We start from the raw sequence: 16,722 nt of genomic DNA, 5'->3' as shown, positions 1-16,722 counted from the left end.
TTTGAAGTTATTGCAAGGAGCGTAAATAATAGTTCATCTAATTTTTTGTAAAATTTGCCCCACAACAGGACTCGTGAAAATTAAAGTTTGAATAAATAATAAATAAAGAGGATGTTAACAAATTCAATGATTGTGTGTTTCATTATTTTTTTTAATTTTATGTTTTTCAATACACCTAAGCTCCAAAACTGAAACTGAAAAAACCATTGGGCAACATTAGCAAACATATTTCATATATTCCAACAGCAAAAAAAGTTCCACACATCAACCAACTGAAATCAATTCTGTCCGGTTATGCAGCAACAAGCAGGAAGAGGTCAATGGTAAACATGCTCACACAAAAAAAAAGACAAACGTAGAAAGAAAAAAGGAAGCTGACTGTGAGTGGCTGTGAGACACACGGAAAGGTAAACATCCGTCAGGCACTCTCCCTTGCGAGAAGGGGTAGCTCCCGCGCTGTCCCGCGGTAAGAAGCGTATCATGCCTTCAACGATGACGGTGATGAAGGATGAAATGGCTATTTGTCGGACGCGATCGTCTCGTCGTGATCAGCTTAGATCGTTCTACGATGAACAAAAAGAAGCAAGCTCCACACAACACCAACAACAACAAACGAGACCACCAGTCTAAATGGCGCAGGACCATTCCGCCTGTCAAAAGCTGACAAACACACGCGGGTCGGGTTGGTGGATGGATGCCATGGATACAGCTCGTCCAGCTTAAACTACCAAGAGCGTTAAACAGAGTTCAGCCCTCGTTCCCTGATCATCTTCATCATCATTCGAAGTGAGCAAATCGAGACGGCGACCCGGAGGATGAGACACGCGCGGTACAGAACAGAACGAAGAAAAACAAAAAAGAAATAATGGTAACAGAATTCGTAATGCCATCACCACCACGTGGTTCCATCCAGGTAGTGAAGGAATATCATTTCAATCTACCGAACGATGATGGAGCATGGTGAAGGACCCAAGGAAACGCAGGGATAAGTTCCCTTCTTCGGGCGCCCGACAACGGAGAGTCCATGCTTTTAGGTGGCATGTCACATTTTGATTCCCGATCCCCGAGGCGAGGTAGACACGCAGGCGGAGGTACGGTGCGCATTCTGCCAGATATAATAGAAAACAAATATTATGCTTTCATATTAAAATCATTTTCAAATTGTTTAAATATCGCCTGTTATGCTTCTTCTGCATCCCCTTCGGTCAGCCTACTTTTGCTACTTCATCTCCACCCGGCTGGAGGGCACCACCTGATGCTTGGATGTATGGTGTCGGTTCTTGATGTGTGGGCATCTCGGCTGGAATCGTTGGCCGTATCCATATCCACTGAGGAATGTACCTCACGAGACCGGTTTGCTGATCGTCAATGACTGGCAAAGTCATCTCATAAAACAACATCAGAAGAAGTTATTCTAATTAAAAAATGGCACTGAACTTACAGCAAAGTATGAGTCGCAGGGTAAATGCTCCTAAGTGCAAGAATTAATCAGCACAGTCTTCCAATGGTTTGCTTACTTTCGGAACATTAAAAAAACATCAACAGAGTATCACATATTGCTTTAGCTCTACAGTTTTTTTAGATTCATAACAAATTGCTCAACCAACGGTCCAACTAAACGAACTAAGGTTCTTGTCAAACGAAAAGCTCCACAGAAACAACGTCATCCATTAGCTGTTCGTATGGGTCACATTTCGCCGAATTCAAACCATACCATCCTCGAGGAGTGAAAGAGAAAATTGAAAATCCATTCCATTTTGCGAACCAATTGTAGAACAATTCATAATCCAAACACAGGGATGGTCGGTTTGCAGCACTTTTTGCTTCTGTTCGAAGCATTCGCATTTAAGCCAGAGAGTAAAACAAATAATGCTTCTCTAGCTGTAAATGACTTCTCAGTGTGTATCTCAATTCCAGGAACAGCTCCAAGAACCAACGTACACACACACACATACACACAGCCCCATTAGCATCAAACGTAATGTCCACTTCCGCCTGTACAGAGCACAACGCGATACGCGCTCAAAGCTCCCACAGGACTTTCAAGTCATTTCCACGTGATTGTGGAACGGCACACATGGACGGGGCAAACAGAGCTCGCTAAGATGCAGTATGACTCTAGGGACTTTGTCTTTCGCACAGTCGGAGGGAATGGAAAGAAAATGTCGCTCAGGAAGCCTGGAAGATTGGAGCAGCCAGCCGGGGAACCATTTCCAAGATTTAATTCTTCTTATGTAACACAATAATCTGAGTATTGTTTCAAACAGCAAATCCGACCATGTTTGTCCTGATACTACTGCGAGCTTGGGACAGCCTTTGTTCCCTTTTGCTACCGAGTCGAACTAAATCCTTTACCCGTACAATCCTTTCTTCCTGTCTTCGGATAGCCCCCGGTCTTCGTTCAAACAGGCACAATGTCAAGATGAAACAAGATATCCTTTTAGCAGCCACCACCACGGGGGGGGAAGAAAGGGCTTAAGTGAGCACGCGGCCACGACGTGGCCCAAGGAAGAAAGCTAAGCTCTCGAAAGCTAAGAGTGTAAGACATCGGTGGCGTGGTCTGAAAACGTGTCCCATCGTCCCATCGTCGTCTTGGTGTGCGTTGACCAATTTGCTCCTTGCTCTTAAAAGAAAGGTCGGGACATTGGACACAACGAACGAGGGGAATGGAGACACTGACGCAAGCCACAAGCAGAAAGTTTTGTCCCCATTTTCCCCCCCTATTAGACCGATTCCACATCTCAAAGTGATAGCCAAAGTGATGCCGGGCAGGCTGCTTGGTTGTGAGGGATTCGAAGCGAAAGGAATTAAAAGCAATAACTATAATTAATTGAATGTTTCTGCCAGCCCGTGCTAGAAGGACACTCGAAAGCAAGAGGGACATTGTGGAAAGCGGACAAGAGATTCCGTCTTGTTTCGTGTTAGCGTTTAAGGCTCCGTAAATAGGTATAGGCGCGGAATGGTTTGCTAGAAAGGCTCGAGCAGTGTGTTAAATTTCCCTGCCAATAATTACGTCTAAATACTCTAAGACATCAAGGAAGCGGTTTAGTTTCCGGAAGAGAGTATTTATAGTGTTTTGGTTGCACGGGGCAAAACGGGAACTAGTCAAGCCACAAAAGGGATCTGTGATGTTGTAAATCTGGATTAAGATTGCATGGTTTTCTCTGATATTTCCATCTGCTGCTTAGAATAACGTTAATAATGTAAGGAAGTGTTGTCCACCAAGAAGTTTCAACTGTTTAATTTTTTAATTGCAAAGCTATCCAATATTTTTCTATAATTATTTCTGATTTTTACTCAAAGTTCTTTATTGAGCCTGAACAAACCTGAAATAACAACAAATCCTTACTAACAGATACTTACAGATTTACTTGAAAATCCTCCCATTTGGCTCTGTAGATGGTTGTAGTGAAATGATTATTAATTGATTTGCAACTATTTAGCTTGTATTTTGGAAAATTTCGATCAATATTTTAACGTTTTAGGCTCATACATGAGTGTCATGGCATACCAACTTAGATAATTTGATTTATTATTACACATTAAAATGTTTTTTGGGTGAGAATTGTTTTCAAACTCAACAAATGGATACTACTTCTGGTAGTTTCATGTGCTTCGGAATTATCCTGCTTTTGTATTAAGTGTTTTTTTACTTTTGCTTAATTTTCAATTTACGTAATTTTCAACCTGCATAATCGATTCCATTTCAAACGGAACATCCATTACCAGATTCAAACCAACTGATCTTACCTCTAAGGGAAATTGATTATAATATGGTGACTGACTGCCTTTCAATAAGTCTAATCCTTCACAGGTAATGCTCTCCTAATCCATACACCCTGCCAGGCCAAGAGTTTCAAGACATCGTTTGATCCTGGAAATAATATTGATATCCAAACGGGCTCGAGTGAAGATACACCATCAGGAACAGCGCCGCCGTGGGCGAGTTTCACATTCCAGAAGACTCCCCCCGACAAGCCGTCCGCGGGCCATCCCGACATTGGAACAATCACGACATTGTAACTTCAAACGCAATAACAATAACATATCGGTGCCAATTTATGTGCGTACAATTTGCTTTTGTTATACGGTCGCCTCCGTCATCCAGGAACGCGCCAACCCCAAATGGATGGGACAGTGCCGGCATTAGCAAAGTCAAACACACAAACGCACACTCGCTGACGCCCCAAGACGTCGCCGTGCTTTCCGTCACGTACCACGTACGTCCTAATCTTGATTCGATTATCTTGATTTAAGCATGCAGCGGTGTGGTTCTTTTCTTGTAAGGTTATTCGACTTTTCGTTTTGAACCGCTCGATGTTCGATCAGGGCTAGTCGTCGTAGTCGTCGTCGTCCAGGAGTTCCAGAAGAGTTCCAAATTTCTTCTGCGTTTACGCTGAATGAATTTCTTCCGAAAAACGACCGCCCAAACCCTGCCCCTGCAATTCCAAAGTCGTTCTGGTAGTTTGGACTGGTTTTTTGTTTGGGCTTTGCTTTACTCGAGTTTTCCTTTCGGGACAAGAAAATTGTGCCGTAATTCGCTCACGATGAATGTTTTATGGTTGGCGTGTGTGTGTGTGCGAGCGTTTTTCATGCGTCCAAATAGCGCCGAGCGTTTAGGGCGCTCTCCGCATCGCATCACATATAAATGGCATTTTTGTGAGGTATGCGGGGTGGTTTATTTGCCCAAAACCACTTTTCCAAGAAAACTCACTGTGCCGAATGTGCGCAACACACAAAAAAAAAACAGCACATTGGAAGCGTCACGTCACAAAAAGGCGGGCGCTCAGAGGCACACGCACCAAAGTCAATCAACTGCTCAGCACTGCAGGGGCAGGCCAACACCGCTGCCGAGGCGCACCGAGGGGGCATTTCTTTTTATCTTGGCGCGTTCATAAAATGAGCAAAATGAAAAAAACAACCCCCAACAGGAATAGCAGCAAAATCACGAAATGAAGCGTGTGGTCGCCTCCGGCTGTGATCCCGGGGGGGGGGGGGGGGTTACCGCGCCGTATGACAGTTTCCGGAGCGATTGATTTCCACTCCCGCCGTCCCGAAAATTGGCGTCACACGTCAAGCGGTGGTGGTGCGGTTTTGCTGTGTGTGCGCGCCGGCAATCGATGATTTGTGGAAATTGAGTACGGCTCACACTGCACATCCGCTAAGGAGAGAGAGAAGTCCTTTCACTTGCTCAGGCAAAAGGTACAGGTCTTAAGACAAAGCAAGAGACAGCTGGCATCATTTGGGGACCCGGTTTGGGGCAGAATTCCAATCGGAACTCCTACACATTGCGACATTTGCGTCGTTTGGCAGACATTTGTCAAGCAAACCAACTCCATCCTCCCAAGATAGGGTAGATTAACTCATTTCGAGAGTGTTTTCCGCCTGTATGGGTTTATTGAAAATTTACAATACACCACTGTAACCACTGCCTCCTCGGTGGCTTCATCGAAAGACGCAACCGAAGAGAATCAATCACGCACAAGACGAGCGCACACGCAAAAACTCACTGAACGGGAAAAGAGCGCGTAATTAACCGTGAAAAATCCACGCACGCGGTTCTGTGTGATTGATTTACGATACGATTGTTACAGGGGCACTTCAAGGGCAGACAAGGGAAAGGATTTGTGGAGAGAGTCTCGTCTTTGGAATTAATGTTGTAACGATGCCTGGAGCTCCAAGGGGAAGTAGCCAAGAATAATGAAATTAATACACATTGGAGTACTAATCCAGTGCATTTCCATGGAAATGGATGAGTTAACACACGTACAGTGATTTTCCACCTGACGGGAGAGCCAAAGTGAAAGCGATTCGCTTCGCTAAATGGTACGGCTTGAAGGGTAGTATTAGTGATATTAACTTGAAGGAGACTTTGTCAAAATCAATATGAAACAGAGCCACGCTACGTCAATAAGTTACGAGGACTCTTGTTATGGGGAAGACTTAGAGGTAGGCCATGAGGTAGGCTTTGAGTCGCTACAATCATTATAACATAAAGGATAGTTGATTCGCTAATGCATGATATAAACTATTGTTAAGTCCTCCAGAAAAAGCTATTGTTTTTAGAAAATGATTAGAAACGAAAGTTATTATGTAGTTTTGTTCATCTTTTTAGTATGAAAATTATAGGTTACATAAATCGGTAGAGTGAGAGAAGTTGGTTGTAAATGGTTTTTGTTAGGCAGATTTGGTCAATAACAAAGGATTGCGTAGTTGATCTAGCTCAGCTGCAACTATTACTAGCACCGCCGTAACCGCTCGTAAGGAATCAATTAAACTCCAGTATAGGACTGCTTCTCTTTACTTCATTATTTAAGCTAGATATAAAATGGTTATTTCGTCTGAGAATAGTATATGACCCTGAGATAAAAGCCTAATCTCTCTCTTATCCACTAATAGTTACAGAATAAATGTTTAGAGCCTTGAGAAAAACAAACCATTACTTTACGAGAAGACTTTTTCGTGTTACTGAAAATAGTGTCACTTAGTAAGGAATCATATAAATGGGCCATGGATTTTACACGATCGTCAAAACCTTATTTAACTAAAATACCAAAACCTGTCAAATCAAGTTAAAATGCAAAGCTACTGTTGCATACAACATACACAAAAGTCATAAGATTTCTGCTATTTTACTGGTATAGTTTTTAAATTATACTGCATTACTGTTGGTACTGGTACTGGTACTGTTGATACTGTTGGTTGGTATGATAGTTTTATCCTTCGTATAAGCCATTACTACAGAGTTTGAACTGATGACGAACATGTAGTTAAGGCATAAGAGTTGACGAATGTATTACATCAGCGTATGCTGCAAGGCATGTAAAGTTAACGTTCATCATTAATAGCTAGGCAGATGCCGCTCTGGATTGCATTGAAAATGCGCCATTCACATCATCCGAAGATCCTTCATCTTGCAGGATCTTATCAGAATACAATGAACAAGTTGAATTACCACGAGATCCGTAATATGTGGAGGGCATAAGAACAATAGCCAAGAAGTGAAACATCTTTAAAGGTGAGTTATACAAGATAACCATTAAAATGTCAATCTAATGTCTGTAATGACACTATGGCTGAGTTTTGTTTCAGTCAGTTTGCAGTAGATTTGGATACATTCTACGGACTTCAAAAATTTTTAAGAGCTTCTTGCTCTTTGTTTTTTGGTACAATAACTGGATTTGGTCTAGGCTGACCTGTACACCATTAGCGGGCTTGGCATGACGAGGATGTTATAAAATCGTACGATTTGACGACTGTGCCACGAGACTGGCCCACAAAACCGTACATGTCAAACTCCCGATCTAAAACCATGGCTCCTCAAAATATGGATCATAATATCCTGACGACAAGACTAAAATCATGCACTTCGACTGATGAACTCACCACAATTACCCAATTAGTGCGCCTAATGGATTGAAACGTTAAATCATTCGCTACGGCACTGGTCTCGCGCATCAAACGCTCATTAGTCACGATATCGGAAGGGAAATTAGCTAATGGTACAAGCACTCACTCACCATGTTCACCGGTGGCCGTAGAACGCTCGGAAAACCACAACATTTTGGTCCTTCGAATCTGGTTCGCAGGTAAAAGTGTGTCTCCTACCGGCAGGACCGTTACTTACACGAAAAACTGCAGTTATACCGCGCAAGTCAACATACACGGTACACGGCGCTCTGCAACGCGTTCCCGATTGGCGATCGGGAGAGGTTGACCGGTTCGCTAAAAGTGCAGCTAAACCAGTCAGGTTAACAATCAAGTGCATAGCCCTTCCTACTTCTCTTTTCTCCCCAACCATACTGGTTCCCAAGCACCAAACCTGTCAGCGGTATTACTCACCATGAATAAATTACGAGACCATCAGCCTTTCGTCCCCGATTCTGTGTGCGAACGTGGAACGACAGGCCGCCCGACCGAAGAAAGTCAAATAAAATCGATCAACGCCCGGGACCTACCTCAACGCAGGAATGTTCGCTGCGATCGGCCTTCGCTGTAATGGTCCGCATGGTGGCCCCGTCCCTGCCCTTACAGTTCGTACCCGACAGTCATACGCATCCATTTTTTAGACGCAATGTTGCAAGTGCATCAGGTTGGCAGTAATCGGCCTACGACGATGGAGGACGGAAAGAATCAATGGAAAAACGGGGTAAGAGTTTTATTGATCGCCTATTTTACGGCCCCTACATATCGAACCTATTTAAGGGCTCTGTGGAACGAGGGAAACAGCATTCGCCAACCTGGACAATCGTCGTCGTCGTCGCCGTCGGTATGCTTCCTTACTGAAGCCTTCTAGCAAAGAAACGGGGGGAAATGGGGAGATGAGGGAGAAGGACGCCAACAACGTTCGACATGAGGTTCGTTTTCTAATTAGCCAATAAAATCGAACGAAATGAAAGCTAATGGGCAAACGACTAACGAGGTTCGATTACTGCCCAATGCCCACCACCTTTTGCGCACGGAGGTTTTCTAACTGGACTTGCATGCGCTCAGTCCGTACCTGAATGCATTGCGCAAGAATTATGGAGTTTTTATTTTCGTACCAACTTTACTGAGACTGACAGCAACAGGGAAGGGATAGCGGGAGATTTTGTCGTCGGGCTTTCGCTTCATCACATATGCTTTCATTTGGATGATAATGCGACAAGATGCTGATGAGTGTTTAGCAAATTTGAACGTAATTTCATTGCATTGGGGAATGGGAGTGATGGTGGCGTTGGGATTGTGGCAAAAAGACGGACACCATCGCTTGAGCAGGTTGGGATAGCGGGATTGTAATGGGCTCAATGGACTTAAATTAAATCAATAGCACAATAAAAAACCCAAACCGTGTACGAGAATTTGTACTTTTAGTTCAAAATAATCAACGAAAACTAATATCCGATTTTGTATTTGTTGTTTCTGAGTGATTTGAGGCAGCTTTGAATTGTTACATATGGTCACATGGTGGTTATTGCCTTGAGTGAATTAGTCAGAAAAGAATAAGATGATTTTTTCTCCTCATTATTCACTATTCATTATTTAATATTTTATTTTATTACCAAATCCTGAACAAAGACGGTGTGACTACGGGAGTAGCTTTAAAATTTTGCAGATTTTATGCAGAAGTTTTTATTTTAAATCTTTTGTACACTTATTTTCTTAGTTTCCCGTTTACGGTAATTATTATTTTTGGTCTCATGATGTTAGCTAAGTTCGGTTTTCTTTTTCTGTTTACACATGAAGACTTTTAAAGGTATCAAATTCTCTTTTATCGATATTTTCATTTCTTTCTTTAGTTTTTATCTTAACTATTCATAATTATGATCATTGTTTATATTTTGTTCATTATTGTGGAGTTTGTTGATAGTCTTATTTATGTATTATTTGTCATTAAAGTTAAAGTTATTTTTCTTAAGCTTTTACATTACTTTTGATTTTCTTTTTTAATTCATTGCCAAATTATCTTCTTCCTGATAAATATAAACAATTAGTTTTAATTTTTGTATTTTTTTTCACGTTCAGAAATAATAGCTTTGACCATGTTGCTCTCTCTCAAAAAAATTTTGTATTTTTTTTTTCACGTTCAGAAAGAATAGCTTTGACCATGTTGCTCCATGAGCTTGATGGGATTTCGCGTATTGTTTATATTAAAGTAAATTAAATTATTATCTGAACATAATAATTGGTATGAATTTATTTATGAAAATTAGTTTCAAAATAAAAAATTAAACAGCAGTTAATTTTGCCATTGAGCTACCTTTACTCTTGGACCACTGTGCACTTGGAAATAGCAACCATCTTGCAAGCAGAAGGTGCAATCAGGTGGGCTTGATTGAATGTTGTTCGCACGCACTCGGTAAGCATTGCCCAGTCCCTGGTTTCTCGCTGCCTCCGTAGGGTCGTGGCTGGAAGGACCATTTACCATTTCGATTTTACTGCGGTTGCCATCCGTGGGCATGCTGTTTGCAGCTTGATAACGCCATTCAATCACAACACGCAGGGAGTAGAGATGGCGAAATAAATAGACACTAATTCGTGCACTTATTGGATGTTGTATATTAAGGATTTTATAAACAATAGAAAGGAACAAAAGTAATAGAAAATGCAAACAGTTTTTACAACAATTGAAAGAAACTTAGTGCATACAGGGTAATATAATTTAAACTTTTACCCTTTTTGCACATTACAATATAATCCAATATGTGCTTTAGACTCTTCAGGATGGAAACACAGAAATAACTGCATCACAAGACCCTTCCTTGAATGTCAATGCCACCCTTTGGCACAATGCACAATCCCGGCAGCCATTTGTTTATCGTTGTTTGTACAAATTAAGCGCTTGCAAGACGAATTCCCCCACACCCGGTGGAAGACGCCACCACGATGACGATGACAGTGGCGTTTTATTTGCATAGTAATTAACATATCAATTTGCATTTACTTTATATGCGCGTCATAGCCACACACACACACACATACGCAGGCAGGCGAACACAATCTGCCAGAGTTGGGAGAATGGTTTGCACAAGACGGACGGCTGCCCTTGCTGCTTCTTCTGCATACTACTCCTTCTTCTCCATCGCAACAAAATCGGCCTTCGTTCTCAACCGCTTTCCCCGTATATGCTGCCACCCTGGGTTTTGTACTCATGGGAGGTGGTACAACATATCAGGTTGCAAATCACAGCAGCAGCAACAATGGCAAGTGCAGCGGTCAACGAATCGGCCACCGTGGCACAGCGTGGAATAAATTGACTTTCAGTGTTTATCAATCATTATTATGATTAAGATGGAAATTGATCGCTCATTATAAATATTTGCCCGGCAAAAGGGACACACACACACACGTACGTATGGAATGTCCCGGCAAACAATGTCTCCATGCCTTGGTGGCGCCTCTGAAAAGTCAACAGTGTGTGTGTGTGTGTGTTTTGTGTGATTGAGTGTAGGCCACCCTCTAATGGCCACTTCCGTACGCCGTATAAAGCCGCTCAGGACATTCGGCGCGCGGTTCTGTGTGTGCGATCACTGACCTAATTAGCAATGCGGCATACACAGTGGCCACGGCCACCACGACGGTAATTGTTCGGCGGTGACGGTTGTGCACGCGTGTGTGTGTGTCTGTGTTGTGCAATCAGCAGCGCGCGCGATTTGGCCTGCACCCGGCACCCGTTCCGGAATTGGAAACGACGATTGATGATTGCACATCGCGGATGGAAAATCGCCGCTTGTGCCGTGGTCTCCAAGGAGCAATCATGCGTACTGCAGGCTGATGGCGTTTAGTGGTTGACGCTTAGGCAGGGAAGGTCGGAAGGGTGACTTTTGATTGAGCCTACTGCGTAAAAGTGAATGAGTCATGTGCATTGAGTCCGGCGCGGCATTGAGGCGATTGCAGTGATAATGATTCTCTGCCGGCAATGCATAATAGGTGAGGTGCGGGCAATTTGGTATTATAAGAGCGAGTGAAAATTGTTGTCCTGTCATGAACAGGGCGGGAAGCAGGGAGATGATTTCATTTCCTTCGTATGCGTGGCGGGAAATTGTCGACGAAGGAAATTGCTGCAGTATAATATAGTGTAAACAGTAGCCGGCATGAGGATATGTTATTTGATGAAGTAAGGAAAGAGCTTTACATTGATATTTACAGATATTTTATGGAAAGATGAATGTATGGATAAATAAAAAGGGTAAATGTATGTATTGCGCAAAATACTATTACTAAGTATAGCTTTGAAAAATCGTCAAAAATATAAATAACATATCTCGGGTGCCTTTGTAGAAGTCTAAGAGATCGTCGAAGGTAATGAAGCTTAATACTAATGAGATTAATTTTCAAGATTTTGGGTAAAATAAAAAAAATCATAAGGTTGCGAGACATGTCTTTCTAGCAGGAATGGAAGGGCATTTTATCCCGAGAGTACTCGGACGATCTCGAACACTAGTCAGATATATAATATTTTAGTAGCAGTAGTTAAGTTGAAATATGTTTATAAAAAATAAGGAAACCTTGAAATATCTTTGAAAATCATCCAAGAATACCCTCTATTACCAGGTTTGGTTAATCGATCGAAAACATAAAATAGTTTTGTCGAAGAAAACCCCAGTTGAGAAGAAATATTGAGCATATGTTACAGGCCTGTGTAAAGGGTCGTTGAATTTCAACCACTATCATCTAATTTAAATTAGACCATATTTACATCACGTTGATTTAAAATTAGGAATGTGATGCGATTTAAGTTACCCCCCATAAGAAGACGTCCGTCAAACCCCAAATCAAGGCTCCAACGAATGCCCTCCATGTACATAAAACCTTCAAGAAATCAATAATAACTTCATAATTCCTTTACGATTCATTAGTGCCGTAATCAATTAAGCAAAGCCCCCGAATCCCAAAGCTTCCAGTCCTGCTGCCAGACAACCTTGTTAAGCCACCCCGAACGGGCGCCTCTAGGCTAAGCGCTACATAAAATACATCGCAGCTTCGTTAATGAATCGAGCGCATAATCGGACCCCGGGAAAAGTCGGAACGGAACGGAAACCCTACGCATTCGATGCGCACACTTACTGGGGTGAACAATTAAAACAAAAACTCCCCTGCCCTTGTTGGTTCGTAGTTTCATCAGTCACGGTTGCGTAAGACGCATTAAATCGATTCCAGAACGGCGCAACCGAAGACGCCACAGGTAGACGCAGCAGCGTTGCGACGTTCCGATCGAGAGTGATCGTGTAACTAGATCCGGCGTTAAATCATTCCTCGTCCGGAGAAAAGGGTTCAAAGCTTCCAGGTTTGGTTTTTGTTTAGGAATTTAATATATTTTTGTTTTGTATTTTTCAGAGATGCGCTTTTTCCCTTCTGCCGTTTTCCACACGGCATAAGGTGCAAGATGCTCTAAAAGACAAAAAAAAGAACCCTAAAGAAGAAATGAGGCGTGAATAATTGGAATGATTTATGTGCTATTTTGTGTTTTGAGTGGCTTGAACCGAAACAATTGGATGCTTTTGCTCAGTCAAACTTGTATGCACACGGAATTACGATAGAATTCGAAATCAATTTACCAATTCAACCACAACAACAAGTTGGCCACAATCATACAAATCGTACAAATCTCGCCCGATCTTAGGTTTGCCTCAATCACCGCGGATGTAAACTCGAGATTCTGCAATTAATTGAATGATTTACAGGCTGGCAAGCATCCTTTACAGAAGCCATCGTCCATCGGGGAGCTGGTCAGATGCAATTAATCAGCGTCCGAGAACATGGAGCGACCGATATCTCGGGCCGGACCGGTACCTCATCAATTAGGCGCTTCCTCCACTGGGCGTCATCGTCAAGTGGATAAAACGCAGAGGTTAGAAGCATCATCGGGCTTTCTGCTCAGGGCGCGCACACATTGGCAGTGGCTTTGTATCAATTTATTCCAATATATACCAATCCCCCAGAAATCAACGGAACGTTGCAGTAGAGTGCTTTGTGACATCAAGTAAATGTCGTTCGTTTTGATATGGGGATGGTGTTCCTTTGGCCCCCGTTTTCTTGATTTTACGAAACCAAACGGGCTAATGAAGATGCATCTTGGGGAGATTATACCGAAAGCCCAAATCAACCCAGCTTCGGGTCAGATAGGTTGAGCTGTGTCAGTTGTCGGGAAGGATGACGATGACATCCTTACCCGTTGACATCTTACTCGCAACATAGTAACACACTTTGAAGTTGGTGCCATTGGTAACTACACTGCGGTGTGCGTGTGTGCCTCCTGTCTTGCTCTCTACATCGACAGTATCAACATCACACGCACCGTGTTTCAATGATTTCTCCCGGAATCCCAAGCAAGGGGCAGAAGAGGTGATCTCCGTTGATTTTATGACTTACACAATCCGCCACCGGCCGGAAGTTATCATTATCCAGCGGTGCCATTGTCACATCGGGCCCGTGCAGTTCGCCTCTTTTTGACGTGATATGACTGATATGCAGCCGGGACGCGCCAGTGCAGTCGAGCGCCACATGCGCTTCATGAATTATGAGCATTGATTATAAATTCCACCAAACATCACCGCCACCATGCCGGCGTTCGGAGATAGGGAGAGTTTTTGCCATCCGGCGCAGCAGCAGGGTTTCAAGAGTTGTTTAAACAATCTGCATAATTTATGGCACAAAAATGAAGCTGTTGATATGCGCTTGGGTTGTGGCGTGGCTTTGGGCTTTTTTTTTGGTTGCTGTTGTTTTGTTGTCTGTTGCTTCCTGCACACTCACACACTGTATCCTTTTTTTATACAGCTTCCTTTCCTCTCCTTTTCATCGTTGTACCATCACACACATCCCAACACATCCTGCATAAAAGCGTGCGCCTGTAAGGGCGGTGTGTCGGAAGCGGAAGCCAAAACTCGCTGTGCGTGTGCTGTAGCAGAGCAGAAACTGAGCCAACCCAAAAAAAAGGACACAATTTTTCAGTTGTTACTCACACATAAGCTCGACACTTCCTGGGCAGCATGTTGCTGGGTAGGATAATAAAGCTTAAAAAAGATACAAAAATGAAGCGAATTATAACAAGCGGACAGCATAAATCATACATCCTGTACACTAGATGCTCACTGTGAATGGGTTTTGTTGCACTTTTTTTCAGAGTTCGCTTTGTCACATTTGCCGACAGTGGTAGGAAGGAATGGTATTGTTGTTCATTTATTCAAGGTTATGAGGATGGTCAATAATTGAACGAATGGCGCAGGGACTTAATGGGGAAGCATTAGGTTATTTCTAATTAATCGATATTGATGGTGAGCGGGTCGGTCGATTTCAATGCGTACTTACCATTGAATGTGTATCTTTTTTATTCTTCCTAGAGGTAATCTGATACCTTTTAGCATCCAAAATGGTTGCTGCACATCTATTTCGATTAAATTAAAATAAAATTATTTGCTTTCAATTCTGGAGAAAAAGTCAGGCTCGGTTTTTTTGAAAAATACTAACTGCTAATACTGCTAAATAATACTAATGAAACATTTGAAGTATATCATATGGCAAAAATGTGCTACTAACAGTATAGCTGATCCATTGCTATAATTAATTCCTATTCGAAAAATATATTTTGTTGAAAAACCAATCGATTGCAAAATCACTTTCTACATTGTATTCATCTTTCCATCTGATCTTTCCAATCTTTCCATTAATTATCGCAATTAAAATTGCGAAAAGTGAATAAATGACTGAAATATATTTGCAGGATATGTAGGATTTGTACGTGATTGTGCTTAATAATATTATGAATTACTTAGCTACTGATTTATTTTATTTTATTTTATTTTTTTAACACAAAAACCAATGTCAGTCAAGGCCTATCTGTACTACTTGGAGCTTTCAGTGACTTATTGATTACCGATAGCAGGATAACTGTCAATTTAAAGCATAAAACATCTGTTATATTTTGGTTTTTCTTCTCCATTATTTTGGAAATACTGCATCTTAGAGGATATAAGAGGTGTTTAGTTACAATATGATTAGGCAAGATTTTAAGATTTATCTGCATCCACACTTTCAACCAAATTCAGCCTCACAGGGAATCCAACACCGACAAGAATAAAATTAAGAGGTTTTTAATTGCTTCATTAGTAATAAAACAGGAATTATCCTTGGTTTTAATATCTAAATTCCTCGCCGGTTTATGTCATAATGTATCCAATCAAAACTTAGGTTTAAAAGTAATATTACTAAAAGACTTACAGAGTTTGAATGAATTCCAACTGTACTAGTTCATTTTGCAAAAAACCTGTATAACAAACCGATATATTCTATATCTATAGCAGGTTTATTGGAATAAGGCATTATCAATGTGAAATGTAAATAAGAAGTTGTTCACTGCATATAAAGGTCTTGATGTGCTATATCTATTCAAGGATTCGCTAAATAACATCAAACACCAGAAGTATTATTTCACTCGATTAGAGTTAATCCTCTGTTTTGACTACACTCCTCCCAAAAAAATTTTCCCTTGCACAACTCTACACCCGCTGTCTGTCCATCAAATCCGCTGCATCGACAGAGTTATGAATCACGCTGCACTCTGCTTCTGTTCCACATATACTTTAACCCTCTTCACCCAAACAAGCGTCAAAGAACACCCGCAAACGGCAGCCTGCGATCTGTCACTCAACTCGATCTTGTTCCATCATATCGGCTAGAAAACCCTTTGTCCCATTAGCGGGCGATAAAAATAAATATTGCACCGTATTGTGCAACGGTCAGCCGGCATGGTGGCGGGGGTTTCTTCATAAGACAGCTACTAAATCTCCCGAGCTGTGTTGTGACCTCTCTCTCTCTCTCCGGAGGGTTTTATGTTTGTTGTTGTTACCTCCAAAGCATTCGTTTCATCTGCGCCTTATGCTCCGTGCATTTCAATCTCTTCAAGTGGTTTTGGCAGCAACAACCAACACTGGGGGGGAGGTTTTAATTTATCGCTAATGACACATCGTGACATGGCCAGACCGGCCCGGTTCGTTTATGAACCGTGTTAGGCTATTTTTCTTCTCCTAGAATGGCTTTTTTGCCACCCACGTGAAGAAAAATCCATAATCTATCCACCTTCCACGTGAGGTCGAAAAGACCACGAAGCGGCAAGCGGGATGGAGGGCAGAAAAGTGCATAAATCTTGCTCCAACGCTTGCATTGCAAACTACAAAACCGACTCTCGGTGGACGTTTAAGGAGATTGGCTTGTTTGAGAAAACCGTCAAACCGTTTTGAGCAACCG

Source organism: Anopheles gambiae, chromosome 3 (genome assembly GCF_943734735.2).
Source record: "Anopheles gambiae chromosome 3, idAnoGambNW_F1_1, whole genome shotgun sequence".
Classification (NCBI taxonomy): Eukaryota; Metazoa; Arthropoda; class Insecta; order Diptera; family Culicidae; genus Anopheles; species Anopheles gambiae.
This window is presented reverse-complemented; position numbering follows the sequence as displayed.